This window comes from Bombina bombina, chromosome 1, assembly GCF_027579735.1.
Source record: "Bombina bombina isolate aBomBom1 chromosome 1, aBomBom1.pri, whole genome shotgun sequence".
Lineage (NCBI taxonomy): Eukaryota > Metazoa > Chordata > Amphibia > Anura > Bombinatoridae > Bombina > Bombina bombina.
The window spans coordinates 598259995-598274003 of NC_069499.1; the positions used below are offsets into that span (position 1 = coordinate 598259995).

The following is a 14009-nucleotide window of genomic DNA, read 5'->3' on the forward strand; positions in this document are numbered from 1 at the left end:
TATTTAAACAGACTATTATTACTACTACAATTGTGAAGAGCTAGATATGTAAGGCAACTGCATATACAATCACAAAGCAAGCAGCTTCTGAATTAGTGGCCTTCTATTTTTACTATTAATAGTATTATTTTGTAAAGCCCAGCCAAACTTATAGCACTGGGTACATGAGTAGGTGTACACAACAACACTGCTGCGTGGTAACAAAAAACAAACAAAAAAAAACCCCATAAATACAGTACCAAAAAATAATGTATAAAGGAAGAGGAGAGAGCTCTGTGTTCTGAAGAGCTTACAGTACGCAGACCCTAGGTCTAGTACACAAGTTATACACGTTTAGCATTTGGAAATGATTATCCCTGGGTGGTTCTTGCCAAGGATACATTCCATATTTTTAATACTTCCATTGACTGTTGCAGTCTCATTGTTAATTAAGAGAATCAGAGATCATCAAATGATTTTCAAACCAGTAAGTTTGTCACCAACTAGGAACTAAATTAGAATGCACAACTATAGCGCTCAAAGTCCCCTAATAGGCAAAACTTTTACTTGTGCCAGAAGTAATTAGACAGTCAAATTGATTACGCTGCTGAACACCTCAAGAAAGGGACACCAATATATTTATTTTGACAGACATTTAAATGGTCATTAAACTCAACATTTAATCTCCTTGTACAATTTGTAATTAAGGAAAATATAACAACATTGCAGGGTATATTATTTATCTTACCTGCTTTGTTGTAAAAAAAGAGAGTTTGGAGTGCCTCAGTCATACTAAGTGATGATGACATTTACCTGAGCCTACAATTTAACAGTTATTAGTTAGCACACTCATGGATTATACAGAGCTTGGAACATGGATTATACAGAGCTTTCATGTGCTAACAAAATGACCATGTTAAATGATTTTTAATGTTCTCCCAGGACCTTTTTAATGTGTGCACCACTTGGCTAATATTACTGACCACCTGGCTAAATATTAACTGAATATTAAAACTTGTCATTAAATATGTTTGTTAAATGATTCAATTAATTTGTGCTTTGAATTGCAGAACATTTTATAATATTACAAAGTATTATATTGCTCCATCTTGGCTACCTTATAATTCCACCCGGCTGGTAAAATGTTCTATGAACACTGAATTTTCAGACATTTATTTCGCAAAGTAGTGCTTAATTACTGAAATATGCCATGAAATGGTAACAAAGGGATACTAAACCCAATTTCTTTCTTTAATGATTCATATAGAGCATGCAATTTGAAGAAACTTTCTAATTTACTCCTGTTACCACATTTCTTCGTTCTCTTGCTATCTTTATTTGAAAAGCAGGAATATAAAGCTTAGGAGCCGGTCCATTTTTGGTTCAGCATCTGGGTAGTGCATGCTGATTGGTGGCTAAATGTAGCCACCAATCAGCAAGCACTTCCCAGGGTTCTGAACCAAAAGTAGGCCGGCTTTTCAAATACAATTGATAATAGGAGTAAATTAGAAAGATTCCTAAAAGTGCATGCTCTATTTGAATCATGAAAGAAAAAAAATTGGGTTTAGTATCCCTTTAATACAAAATTATGAAGATACGTGTATTAGCCACATAAAAAAAACAAAATTTATGCTTACCTGATAAATTTTATTTCTTTCTTGACACAATGAGTCCCTGGATCATAATTAATTACTGTTGGGAATATCACTCCTGCCCAGCAGAAGGCAGCAAAGAGCACCACATCAAAGCTATTAAATATCACCTCCCTTCCCTCCCACCCCAGTCATTCGACCGAAGTAAAGGAGAGAAAGGAAGCAACAAGTTGCAGAGGTGTCTGAAGTTTATAAAATACTAATAACCTGTCTAAATAACAGGGCGGGCCATGGACTCCTCAGGTGTCAAGAAAGAAAGAAATTTATCAGGTAAGCATAAATTTTGTTCTCTTTCTAATGACACGATGAGTCCACTGGAATCAATACCCAAGCTAGAGTACACAGATGATAAGGGAGGGACAAGACAGGAAACCTAAACAGAAGGCACCACTGCTTGAAGAACCTTTCTCCCAAAAGCGGCCTCAGCCGAGGCAAAAGAGTCAAATTTATAGAAGTTTGAAAAAGTGTGAAGAGAGGACCAAGTTGCAGCCTTGCAAATCTATTCCATAGAGGCTTTATCTTTGAATGCCCAGGAAGAGGAAACAACCCTCGTAGAAAGAGCCGTTACTCCCTCAGGAGGCTGCTGTCCAGCAGATTCATAGGCAAAGCAAATGATACTCTTCAGCCACAAAGAAAGAGGCAGCCGTAGCTTTCTGTCCCTTACGTTAAACAGAAGACTGACAAAAATCCTTAGTCGCCTGTAAATAGAATTTTAGGGCACGTACCACGTTCAGATTGTGTAGAAGTCGTTCCTCCTGAGAAGAAGGATTAGGACACAAGGAAGGAACAACAATCTCCTGATTAATGTTTCGATCTGCAACTACTTTAGGGAGAAACCCTAATTTAGTACATAAAGCTACCTTATCTGATGAAAAATAAGGTAAGGGAACTCATACTGTAATGCCGAGAGCTCTGACACTCTACAAGCAGAAGAATAGCAACAAGAAACAAAACTTCCCAAGATAACAACTTAATATCCAAGGAATGCCTAAGCTCCAACGGAGCCCATTAAAGGACCTTAAGAACTAAAATAAGACTCCAGGAAGGCGTAACTGGTTTGAACACAGGTCTGAGCCTGACAAAAAGATTGCACGTCTGGGATATCTCCAGACGCTTAAGTAACAAAATAGAGAAGGCAGATATTTGACCCTTTAGGGAACTTTCCAATAAGCCTTTCTCCAAACCTTCTTGGAGAAAAAAACAGAATTATAGGAATCGCAACTCTACTCCAAGAGTTGCCTTTGGATTCACACCGATATAGATATCTTATGGTAAATCTTTCTAGTCACAGGTTTACGTGAATCAATGACCAAGTCCAAAATCCACACTTGGATACATTTAAGCGTTCAATCTCCAATCAGTCAGACTCTGAGAAACTAAATTGGTATGAAGGAAGGCCCCTTGAAATAGAAGGTCCTTCCCCAACTGAAGTCTCCAAGGTGGAATAGATGACATGTCCACCAGGTCTGCATACCAAATCCTGTGAGGCCACGCCGGTGCAATAAGGGTCACTGACACCCTCTCCTGCTTGATTCGAGCAATGACTCAAGGAAAAAAAGGCGAACTGAGACAATAGGTATGCGAGACTGCTAGAGCGTCTCTCAGTACCGTACCTCAGGAGCTTGGCATGCTGCTGAGATGCCATGAGATCCAATTCCAGCTGACCCCATTTGAGAATCAGGCTGGAAAACACTTCTGAATGAAACTCCCCCGGGTGAAGGGTCTGCCTGCTCAGGAAGTCCGCCACAGCAATTGTGGGTCTCTGCCCACTGAATGATCTTGGCTATCATGGCCAAGGAACTCCTAGCTCCTCCCTGATTGTTGATGAAAACCACTGAGGCTAAATTGTCCGACTGGAACCTGAAGAACCAGGCCGATGTTAACTGAGACCAGGCCAGGAGAGCATTGAAGATTGCTCTGTTCCAAAATGTTTATGGGAAGAACACACTCCCACTGACTCCCTGTTCTCTGAGCCTATAGAGAGCCACCCAGAAGGCTGGCATCTGTTGTCACAATTACCCAAGATGTTCTGCGAAAGCAGGGTCCCTGGGAAAGATGATCCAGAGACAACCACCAAAAGTAGAGACTCCCTTGCCTCCTGCTACAGCAGTAATCACGGAGACAGATCCGCATACTCTCCGTTCCACTGCCTGCGCCTTAACTGCAGAGGTCTGATATGGAAAAGGACAACTGGGTTGATGTCCATTGCTGCTACCATCAGCCTGATTACCTCCATACACTGAGCCACTGATGGCCGAGGATAGGACTGAAGTGCTAAGCAAGAATCGAAAATCTTTGATTGCCTGACTCTGTCAGAAAAATCTTCATTGATAAGAAATCTATTATGGTTCCCAAGAAAACACCTTTGTATTTGGAACTAAGGAACTCTCTTCCAAATTTACCTTCCATCCGTGAGACCGCAGGAAAGATAACAACATTTCCGTGTGAGATCTTGCTTGTTGAAAAGAAGACGCCTGAACTAGAATGTCGTTTAGATAAGGTGCCACTGCAATGCCCTGCAATCGGAGCACTGCTAGCTGGGACCCCAGGTCCTTTGAGGAAATTCTGGTAACTGTGGTAAGACCAAATGGGAGAGCCACAAACTGAAAGTGTTTGACTAGAAAAGCAAACCTTAGAAACTTGTGATGGGATGGTAAGGGAACATGCAGGTACGCGTCCTTTAAATCCACCATTGTCATAAATTGACCTTCCTGGACCAAAGGAAGAATGGAACGAATAATTTCCATCATGAAAGGCCAGCACTTTGTTTAGACTCTTGAGATCTAAAATCGGTCTGAAGGTTCCCTTTTTTGGGAACCACAAACAGTTTGGAATAGAACCCCAGACCTCGTTCTTGCATTGTAACAGGAACCATCACTCCCAGGTCCGAGAGGTCCCGAACACAGTGTAAGAATGCCTCTCTCTGTGTCTTCTACAGATAATCTTGAAAGCAGGAAAACTGCCCCTGGGAGGAAAGGTCTTGACTCTAGTTTGTACCCTGGGAGGAAAGGTCTTGACTCTAGTTTGTATCCCTGGGACACAATGTCCACCGCCCAGGGATCCTGAACATCTCGTACCCAAGCCTGAATGAAAAATGAAAGTCTGCCCCCCACAAGTTCCGGTCCCCTCGTACTGCTTTTGATGCAATAGCAGGCTTTTTGGATTGTTTTCCCATGTTCCAAGACTGATTGGGACTCTAGGAAGGCTTGGACTGCTCCTGCTTGGAGGAGGAAGTGGAAGGATTTCCATTGAAATTTCGAAAGGAACGAAAATTACTCTGACATCCCTATTGATTATTTATCTTATCCTGAGGGAGGAAAGGTCCCTTTTGTCCCGTGATGTCAGCAATTATTTCCGTCAACCCCGGCCCAAACAAAGTCCTTCCTTTTGTAAGGAATCGCCAAAAGTTTAGACTTAGATGACACATCCGCAGACCAAGATCTGCGGGCCAGTATGGCAAAAAATGAAATTTTAGCTCCCAGCTTAATAACCTGAAGGGAAGCATCTGTGGTAAAGGAGTTGGCCAACTTAAGGGCCTTTATCCTAACCTGGATTTCTTCAAGGGAAGAGTCTGTTTTTAATAGATTCAGAAAAGGCATCAAACAGCATGCTACCGCACAACTGACAGTAGCCATACAAACCGCGGGTTGTCATTGTAAACCCTGGTGTACATATCTTGTAACTTCTTATCCATAGGATCCTTAAAGAAGCAACTATCCTCTATAGGAATAGTAGTTCTCTTGGCTAGCGTGGAAATTCCACCTTGGATACCGTCTGCTAAGATTCCTTGATAGAATCTGCTATAGGAAACCTTTTAAATACAGGGGATGGAGAAAAAGAGATACCCAGTCTCTCCCATTCCTTAGCAATAATCTCAGTAGCTCAATCTGGTACAGGAAAAACTTCCACCATGGAAGGTACATCAAAATACTTATGTAGCTTACTGGACCTTTTAGGATTGACAACAACCATGGTGTCACTGTCATCCAGAGTAGCTAAAACCTCCTTGAGTAACAGACGGAGGTGTTCTAGCTGAAACCTGAAGGATACAACTTCACAAGTAGGAGGAATTACACTGTCTGAGTCTGAGATTTCACCTTCAGATGCTACCGAAGTATCCTCCTCAGGCTTCTGGGAGGGGGCATTCAAAATAGCAACCACAGCGTTAGCAACCTCACTTACTGAAAGTTTACCTTTCCTCTTGCGCTTTCCCTGCAGCAAGGGAAAATCAGACAACGCATCAGAGACTTCAGAGGGCATGAGGGAAGCGATGTCTTGGTGACTCCAGGTGAAGTCACAGAGGAAGCGCAGGGCACTGTATGAGTGGGCGATAAAATGTTTGGACACTTGAGGAGAAAGCTGCGGTATATAGTGAACATTGTTGTTAGGCACCTAACAGTATCTGCCTTAGACAATGTTGGCTCAAAACATAAGGAACAGAAGGGATAGGTGGTTCCACATAGCACCAAAACAAACATTTTGCAAGGCCTCTTGGACCATTCTGACTCACAATGGAACAATTTACCACAAAAAAATACTTAAATTTTAATAAAAATGTAAACACAAAAAAACGTTAGTCACTTTAAATTTTAAAACGTAACTTTTTTTTTTATATATATATATTCTGCAGTAAGTAACTAAATAGAGTGTATGCGAGTGCTATTTACAACCTGTACACCTCAGCTTAGCTATGTTGAGGTGCCTACCTGCCCTGCTGACACCGGATAGAATCTCTCTAGTAAATGATCCGGAACTCGCAAAATATCAACAACAGCGTCTGCAGTATAGTGAGCAGCTCTCCGGTCCCAAAAGCGCAGATTTAAACTTTATTATGCACTTTCCAGTGAGATTGTTATCCGGTCACAGTGAATGCAGGGGAAAATTGCGCACACCAGTAAACCGCCGCCTTAGTTAGCCCCGCCCATCGTGGGCGTCTGAAAAATGAATCTCCCGCTCGGCATATTATAGATTCAAGCCGTTGGGAGAAATGAAACCACATAACAAGAGCCTATGTTTTTTAAAAATCCTCAGCCCCAGTGCCTGCATTAACATACTACCAGTATATGTTCCCCTTAACATATAGGAGAAAAACTGTGTGTCCCTTATTGAATAAAGTGCCCACTTTTTCCTGTTGTATCCAGAAAAATAAAGTCAGCACTTACCTCATAAATCTGTCAGGCAGCATGGCATCTCACTAGGTTTGAGGGTCTTCTCCCTCACATGGACCTCTGGAAAAAGGAGATAAAGACTGACTAATCTTACTCAGGCTTTCAGAATTAGGGCAGCATAAACTAAATGGGAGCAGCAGTGAGAATTATGTCCCACAAGTTCCCATTGCTCTAAAGCCACCACTGCTCTACTGAAGAGACTGATGTGGACTACGGCTACACCCTAGAACAAAGCAGCATAATCTTGCAGTACTTAAAAAATAATCTTTTACCAACACAAAACTTTACCACTTCCTTGCTCTAATGTAGGCAAAGAGAATGACTGGGGTGGGAGGGAAGGGAGGTGATATTTAACAGCATTGCTGTGGTGCTCTTTGCCGTCTCCTGCTGGGTAGGAGTGATATTCCCAACAGTAACCCATCGTGTCATTAGAAAGAAAATAAATAAAAAATTAAAAAAAAAACATGATGCAGGTGAATTTTATATATTACAAATACCTTTTCTTTATTGTATGTGCCTTGATAGCTGTTATGATAGCATGTCTCCCTGCCCTCCCAGTTACATAGCTTATTCAGATGAGTGCTGTGAGCAAATATGCACAAGACACATTGTAACTAGAGTTTGCTCCACTAAAGTTTAGTTGTGTGCAAACCTATAGCAAGGAGTATTTACAGATAATATATTATTCCCTGACTTGTATGTCTGACTGACAGTGGGTGAGTGGAAAATATGTACAAGGCTTTCTATTAGGCTTATTCTAGCTCATTTTACTAAAGTAGGCTATTAGGGTCAGTGGTGTATTTTCATTAGCTGGTATATGGTGAATACATTGTTTCTTTCCTAAGATATGGTGAGTCCATGGAATCATCAATTACTAGTGGGAATATCATGCCTGGCCAGCAGGAGGAGGCAAAGAGCACTACAGCAAAGCTGCTATATATATGTCACTTCCCTTACCCATAATCCTCAGTCATTCTCTTTGCCTGCGGTGCAGGTGGACATGAAGTTTTGGTGTCTGATCTACAATCAAGATTTTTTTTATTTATTTTAAAAGCAGAGTAGGTTTGCACTGATCTTTCTAAAGGGTCTAGCCTTAGCCCATGTCAGTCTCTTCAGTAGGGCAGTGGTGGCTTTTAAGCAATTGGGAACTTGTGGGGTACAATCCTCACTGCGTTTTCCCAAAACATTTTGCTGCCCTATTTAGATAGCCTAAATAAGTTTATCCAGTTTTTCTGTATTTTCACAGGTCCATGTGAGGGATGGCATACTCTCAACCCAGGTGAGCTGTCCTTCTGCCTAACAGATAAATGTTAAGGTAAGTGCCAGTTTTATTTTTCTATGTAAGCAGGGAAAAATGTGGCACTTATTCAGCTGAAACGCTGCAGGGGGATGTTTTTTATTATTCCTGTCAGCGTGCAGGTTTTTATGGCAGTTTTTGCATGCACTGTTAGTGGAGGAGTTATTTATTGTATTGGTGGCTCAGTGAGGATCCGTTTTTAGTAACGGATTATGTACTTTTATTGGGGGTTTTATTGTTTGTTTTGTTTTTAAGCCTGTTTTAAAGAAAGTTGTTTAAAAAAATGGCTTTTTTCTTCTATAAGATACGACGAGTCCACGGATTCATCCTTTACTTGTGGGATATTATCCTCCTGCTAACAGGAAGTGGCAAAGAGCACCACAGCAGACCTGTCTATATAGCTCCTCCCTTGACTCCACCCCCCAGTAATTTTCTTTGCCTACTCTAAGTACTAGGAAGGGTAAAGTGAAAGAGGTGATAAAATGTTAGTTTTTATTTTCTTCAAGCAAGAGTTTTTTATTTTAAATGATACCGGTGTGTACTATTTTCCCTCAGGCAACAGATGGATGAAGACTTCTGCCTGGAGGCTGATGATCTTAGCAGTTGTTACTAAGATCCAGTGCAGTTCCCACAGAATGGCTGAGGAGTACTTAAGAAACTTCAGTGTGAGGAACGTTTTTCATGCTATAAGCAGTGAGGTATGTTCAGTCAGTTTTTTTTGGAGAGACTGTGTTATTTCAGAATTGGCTGACAGTATCCCCATGAGGGAGAGGGTAAGCAGTAATCCTAAAGTATAAAGAGGGGTATTACTGAGCTTGCATATATGGGCTATATAAAAATGGTTTACACTGATGTTAGAATGTTTGTGGGCAAACGTTTACATGTCTGGGAGTGCAGATAACGTTTTTAAAGGAGAGACTTTTTTATGCTTTATTAAGAAGGGTACACATGGCTTCATTTATGGGTATATGAACCCACATGGCTAGGTTTTAGACCGCTCTGGTGCGGTTAATTTAGGCTGTGAGACATCGAGTGAGATGGGTGGGGCCTATTTTCGCGCCTCAGTTGCGCAGTTGTTTTTCTCAAGCAAGCTCCAAATCCGGTGGGCCTTTGTGAGCTGTATTGGGCCAAATCGAAGGTTTAACCCGGTTTTACAGACCCCTGAGGGCAGGTAGGTGCCACAGCAGGGCTGTGGCGAGGTGCAGGGGGTGCTTTTTGTTGAAATAAACGTTTTATAATTTCCGTTTTTTCTGGTAAGGGTTAAGAAAATGTTTTGTGGCAGACGGTCCCTAAGGTGGAGGGAGCTATTTCTACCCTAGCTATGCGTACAACTATACCTATTGAGGACAGTTGTGCTTTCAAAGATCCTATGGATAAAAAATTAGAGGGTCTTCTAAAGAAAATATTTATTCATCAGGGTTTTCTTCTGCAACCTATAGCGTGCATTGTTCCTGTAACTACTGCAGCTGCTTTTTGGTTCGAGGCTCTTGAGGAGGCTCTTAAGGTTGAGACCCCATTGGATGATATTTTAGATAGAATTAAGGCTCTCAAGCTAGCTAATTCTTTTATTACAGATCCCGCTTTTCAACTGGCTAAATTAGCGGCAAAGAATTCAGGTTTTGCCATTTTAGCGCGTAGAGCGTTATGGCTTAAGTCCTGGTCTGCTGATGTGTCATCAAAATCTAAGCTATTAGCTATTCCTTTCAAGGGAAAGACCCTATTCGGGCCTGAACTGAAAGAGATCATTTCCGACATCACTGGAGGAAAAGGCCATGCCCTTCCTCAGGATTAGACAAATAGAATGAGGGCCAAACAAAATAATTTTCGTTCCTTTCGAAACTTCAAAGGTGGTCCCGCTACCTCCTCCCCTGCCACAAAGCAGGAGGGGAATTTTGCTCAATCCAAGTCAGTCTGGAGACCTAACCAGACCTAGAATAAAGGTAAACAGGCCAAGAAGCCCGCTGCTGCTGCTACCAAGACAGCATGAATGGGCAACCCTCGATCCGGGACCGGATCTAGTGGGGGGCAGACGTTCAGGATTCATGGGCATTAGAAATTGTGACCCAGGGGTAACTTCTAGAATTCAAAGATTCTCCTCCAAGGGGGAGATTTCATCTTTCACGGTTGTCTGTAAACCAGACAAAAAGAGAGGCGTTCTTACGCTGTGTAGAAGACCTATATACTATGGGGGTAATCTGCCCAGTTCCAAAAGCAGAACAGTGGCAGGGGTTTTACTCCAATCTGTTCATGGTTCCCAAAAAAGAGAGAACCTTCAGACCGATTTTAGATCTCAAGATCCTAAACAATTTTCTCAGAGTCCCATCCTTCAAGATGGAGACCATTCGGACAATTTTACCAATGATCCAGGAGGGTCAATATATGACCACCGTGGATTTGTAGGATGCGTATCTTAACATTCCTATCCACAAAGATCATCACCAGTTCCTCAGGTTCGCCTTCCTGGACAAGCATTACCAGTTTGTGGCTCTTCCTTTTGGGTTGGCCACAGCTCCCAGAATTTTCACAAAGGTGCTAGGGTCCCTTCTGGCGGTTCTAAGGCCGTGGGGCATAGCAGTGGCGCCCTATCTGGATGATATCTTAATTCAGGCGTCAACTTACCAACTAGCCAAATCTCACACGGACATTGTGTTGGCTTTTCTAAGATCTCACGGGTGGAAGGTGAACATAAAGAAGAGTTCACTTGTCCCTCTCAAAAGAGTTCCATTCCTGGGAACTTTGATAGACTCGGTAGACATGAAAATTTTTCTGACGGAGGTCAGAAAATCAAAGATCTTAACCACCTGACGAGCACTTCATTCCATTCCTCGGCCGTCAGTGGCTCAGTGTATGGAGGTAATTGGACTAATGGTAGCGGCAATGGACATAGTTCCATTTGCTCGCTTGCATCTCAGACCACTGCAACTATGCATGCTCAGACAGTGGAATGGGGACTATGCAAATTTATCTCCTCAGATAAATCTGGATCAAGAGACCAGAGACTCTCTTCTTTGGTGGTTGTCACAGGATCATCTGTCCCAGGGAATGTGTTTCCGCAGGCCAGCATGGGTCATAGTGACGACGGATGCCAGCCTATTAGGCTGGGGTGCAGTCTGGAATTCGCTAAAGGCACAGGGTGTGTGGACTCAGGAGGAGGCTCTCCTTCCAATAAATATTCTAGAACTGAGAGCGATATTCAACGCGCTTCAGGCGTGGCCTCAGCTGGCTTTGGCCAAATTCATAAGATTCCAGTCGGACAATATCACGACTGTAGCATATATCAATCATCAAGGGGGAACAAAGAGTTCTCTAGCGATGATAGAGGTTTCCAAAATAATTCAATGGGCAGAGACTCACTCTTGCCATCTATCAGCAATCTATATCCCAGGAGTGGAGAACTGGGAAGCGGATTTTCTAAGTTGACAGACTTTTTTCATCCGGGGGAGTGGGAGCTCCATCCGGAGGTGTTTGCACAATTGATTCATCAATGCGGTACACCAGAATTGGATCTGATGGCATCTTGTCAGAATGCCAAACTTCCTTGTTACGGGTCCAGATCGAGGGATCCCCAAGCAGTACTGATAGATGCTCTAGCAGTACCTTGGTTGTTCAGCCTGGCTTATGTGTTTCCTCCTCTTCCTCGTCTGATTGCCAGAATCAAACAGTAGAGGGCTTCGGTAATTTTGATAGCACCTGCGTGGCCATGCAGTACTTGGTATGCAGACCTGGTGGAATGTCATCTCTGCCACCGTGGAAACTGCCACTGAGACAGGATCTTCTCATTCAAGGTCCGTTCCAGCATCCAAATCTAGTTTCTCTGCGGTTGCCTGCCTGGAGATTGAACACTTGATTTTTATCTAAGCGGGGATTCTCTGAGTCGGTCATAGATACCTTGATTCAGGCTCGAAAGCCTGTCACTAGGAAAATTTACCATAAGATATGGCGTAAATATCTTTATTGGTGCGAATCCAAAGGCTACTCGTGGAGTAAGATCAGGATTCCTAGGATTTTGTCCTTTCTCCAAGAAGGATTGGAGAAGGGGTTATCAGCTAGTTCCCTAAAGGGACAGATATCTGCTTTATCAATTTTATTGCACAAGCGCCTGGCAGATGTTCCAGACGTTCAGTCGTTTTGTCAGGCTTTGGTTAGAATCAAGCCTGTGTTTAAACCTGTTGCTCCGCCATGGAGTTTGAATTTAGTTTTTAAAGTTCTTCAAGGGGTTACGTTTGAACCAATGCATTCCATAGATATTAAGCTTTTATCTTGGAAAGTTCTGTTTTTAGTTGCTATCTCTTCGGCTCGAAGAGTTTCTGAACTATCTGCATTGCAATGCGACTCGCCTTATCTTATTTTCCATTCTGATAGGTGGTTTTGTGTACCAAACCTGTATTCCTTCCTAAGGTTGTTACTAATAAGGATATTAATCAGGAAATTGTTGTTCCTTCTCTGTGTCCTAACCCTTCTTCTAAGAAGGAGCGTCTGTTACACAACTTGGACGTGGTTCGTGCTTTGAAGTTTTACTTGCAAGCGACCAAAGATTTCCGTCAAACATCTTCTGTTTGTTGTCTATTCTGGAAAACGAAGAGGTCAAAACGCTACAGCTACCTCTCTTTCTTTTGGGCTGAAAAGCATCATCCGGTTGGCATACGAGACTGCTGGACAGCAGCCTCCTGAAAGGATTACAGCTCACTCTACTAGAGCGGTGGCTTCCCCATGGGCTTTTAAAAACTGTGCTTCTTTTGAATAGATTTGTAAGGCTGAGACTTGGTCTTCCCTTCATACCTTTTCCAGATTTTTACATATTTGATACTTTTGCTTCTTCGGAGGCTATTTTTGGGAGAAAAGTTCTTCAAGCAGTGGTGCTTTCTGTTTACGCATCTGTCTTGTCCCTCCCGTTCATCCGTGTCCTGTAGCTTTGGTATTGTATCCCACAAGTAAAGGATGAATCCGTGGACTCGTCGTATCTTATAGAAGAAAAGTAAATTTATGCTTACCTGATAAAATTGATTTCTTCTATGATACGAGTCCACGGCCCGCCCTGTCATTTTAACACATTATATTTTTTGATTTAAAACTTCAGTCACATCTGCACCTTTTAGGTTCTCCTTTTTCTTCCTATACCTTCGGTCGAATGACGGGGGGGGTGGAGTCAAGGGAGGAGCTATATAGACAGCTCTGCTGTGGTGCTCTTTGCCACTTCCTGTTAGCAGGAGGATAATATCCCACAAGTAAAGGATGAATCCGTGGACTTGTCGTATCATAGAAGAAATCAATTTATCAGGTAAGCATAAATTTACTTTTGTCAGCTTTAGGACCGCCCCTTTTAGGGAGGTTCTGATTCTTTGATGTCAGAGATTTTTTGGCGCTTTTCTCCACTTCCTGTAGAGGGAGGTGCACATATTTCAGATGGCTCTGTTGTTTAGAAGGCTTCTTGCTGTTTTTGCTTCTCTGGAATCCGGATTGTAAACGGGATCATTGTTTTCCTCAATTTGCTGTGGGTTGCTGGACAGGTAGGGCACCTCAGTAATTCTGCTGAGGTGTACAGTATTGCCTGGGGTATGTTTTTTTTTTTTCTTGATTTGGTAAATTTAAAAGGAAAGTTTATTTATGAACGTTTTATTGTTCTGTATTAAATCCTTATATCCGTTGGTTAAAAGATAAAAAAAAAAAATTGATTTTTTAGTTGCTTCTTTTTTTGTATTATGGATCAAAAGGCTGTGCAGGATGTTACCTGTAGCTTATGTTTTGATGCCCAGGTGAAACCCCCAGTACCTTTCTGTTTTTCATGTATTGAAAAACTTTAGCTTATAGAAATAGACTTTTTGACCCTGAGCCATCATTAGCTAAGGCGGATGCTGTCCAGGAGCCTCTTGTTTCAGATGTGCCGCAGCTGGCTCCTCAAGCGTCCCAATCCTA

General features: G+C 42.2%; 1 protein-coding gene across 1 annotated transcript in view; it reads left to right on the forward strand.

Moving 5' to 3' along the window:
• The window catches only part of LOC128645715 (ecto-NOX disulfide-thiol exchanger 2), a 270444-nt gene that overhangs the window by 242492 nt on the left and 13943 nt on the right, over positions 1-14009 (forward strand). The window lies entirely within an intron of this gene.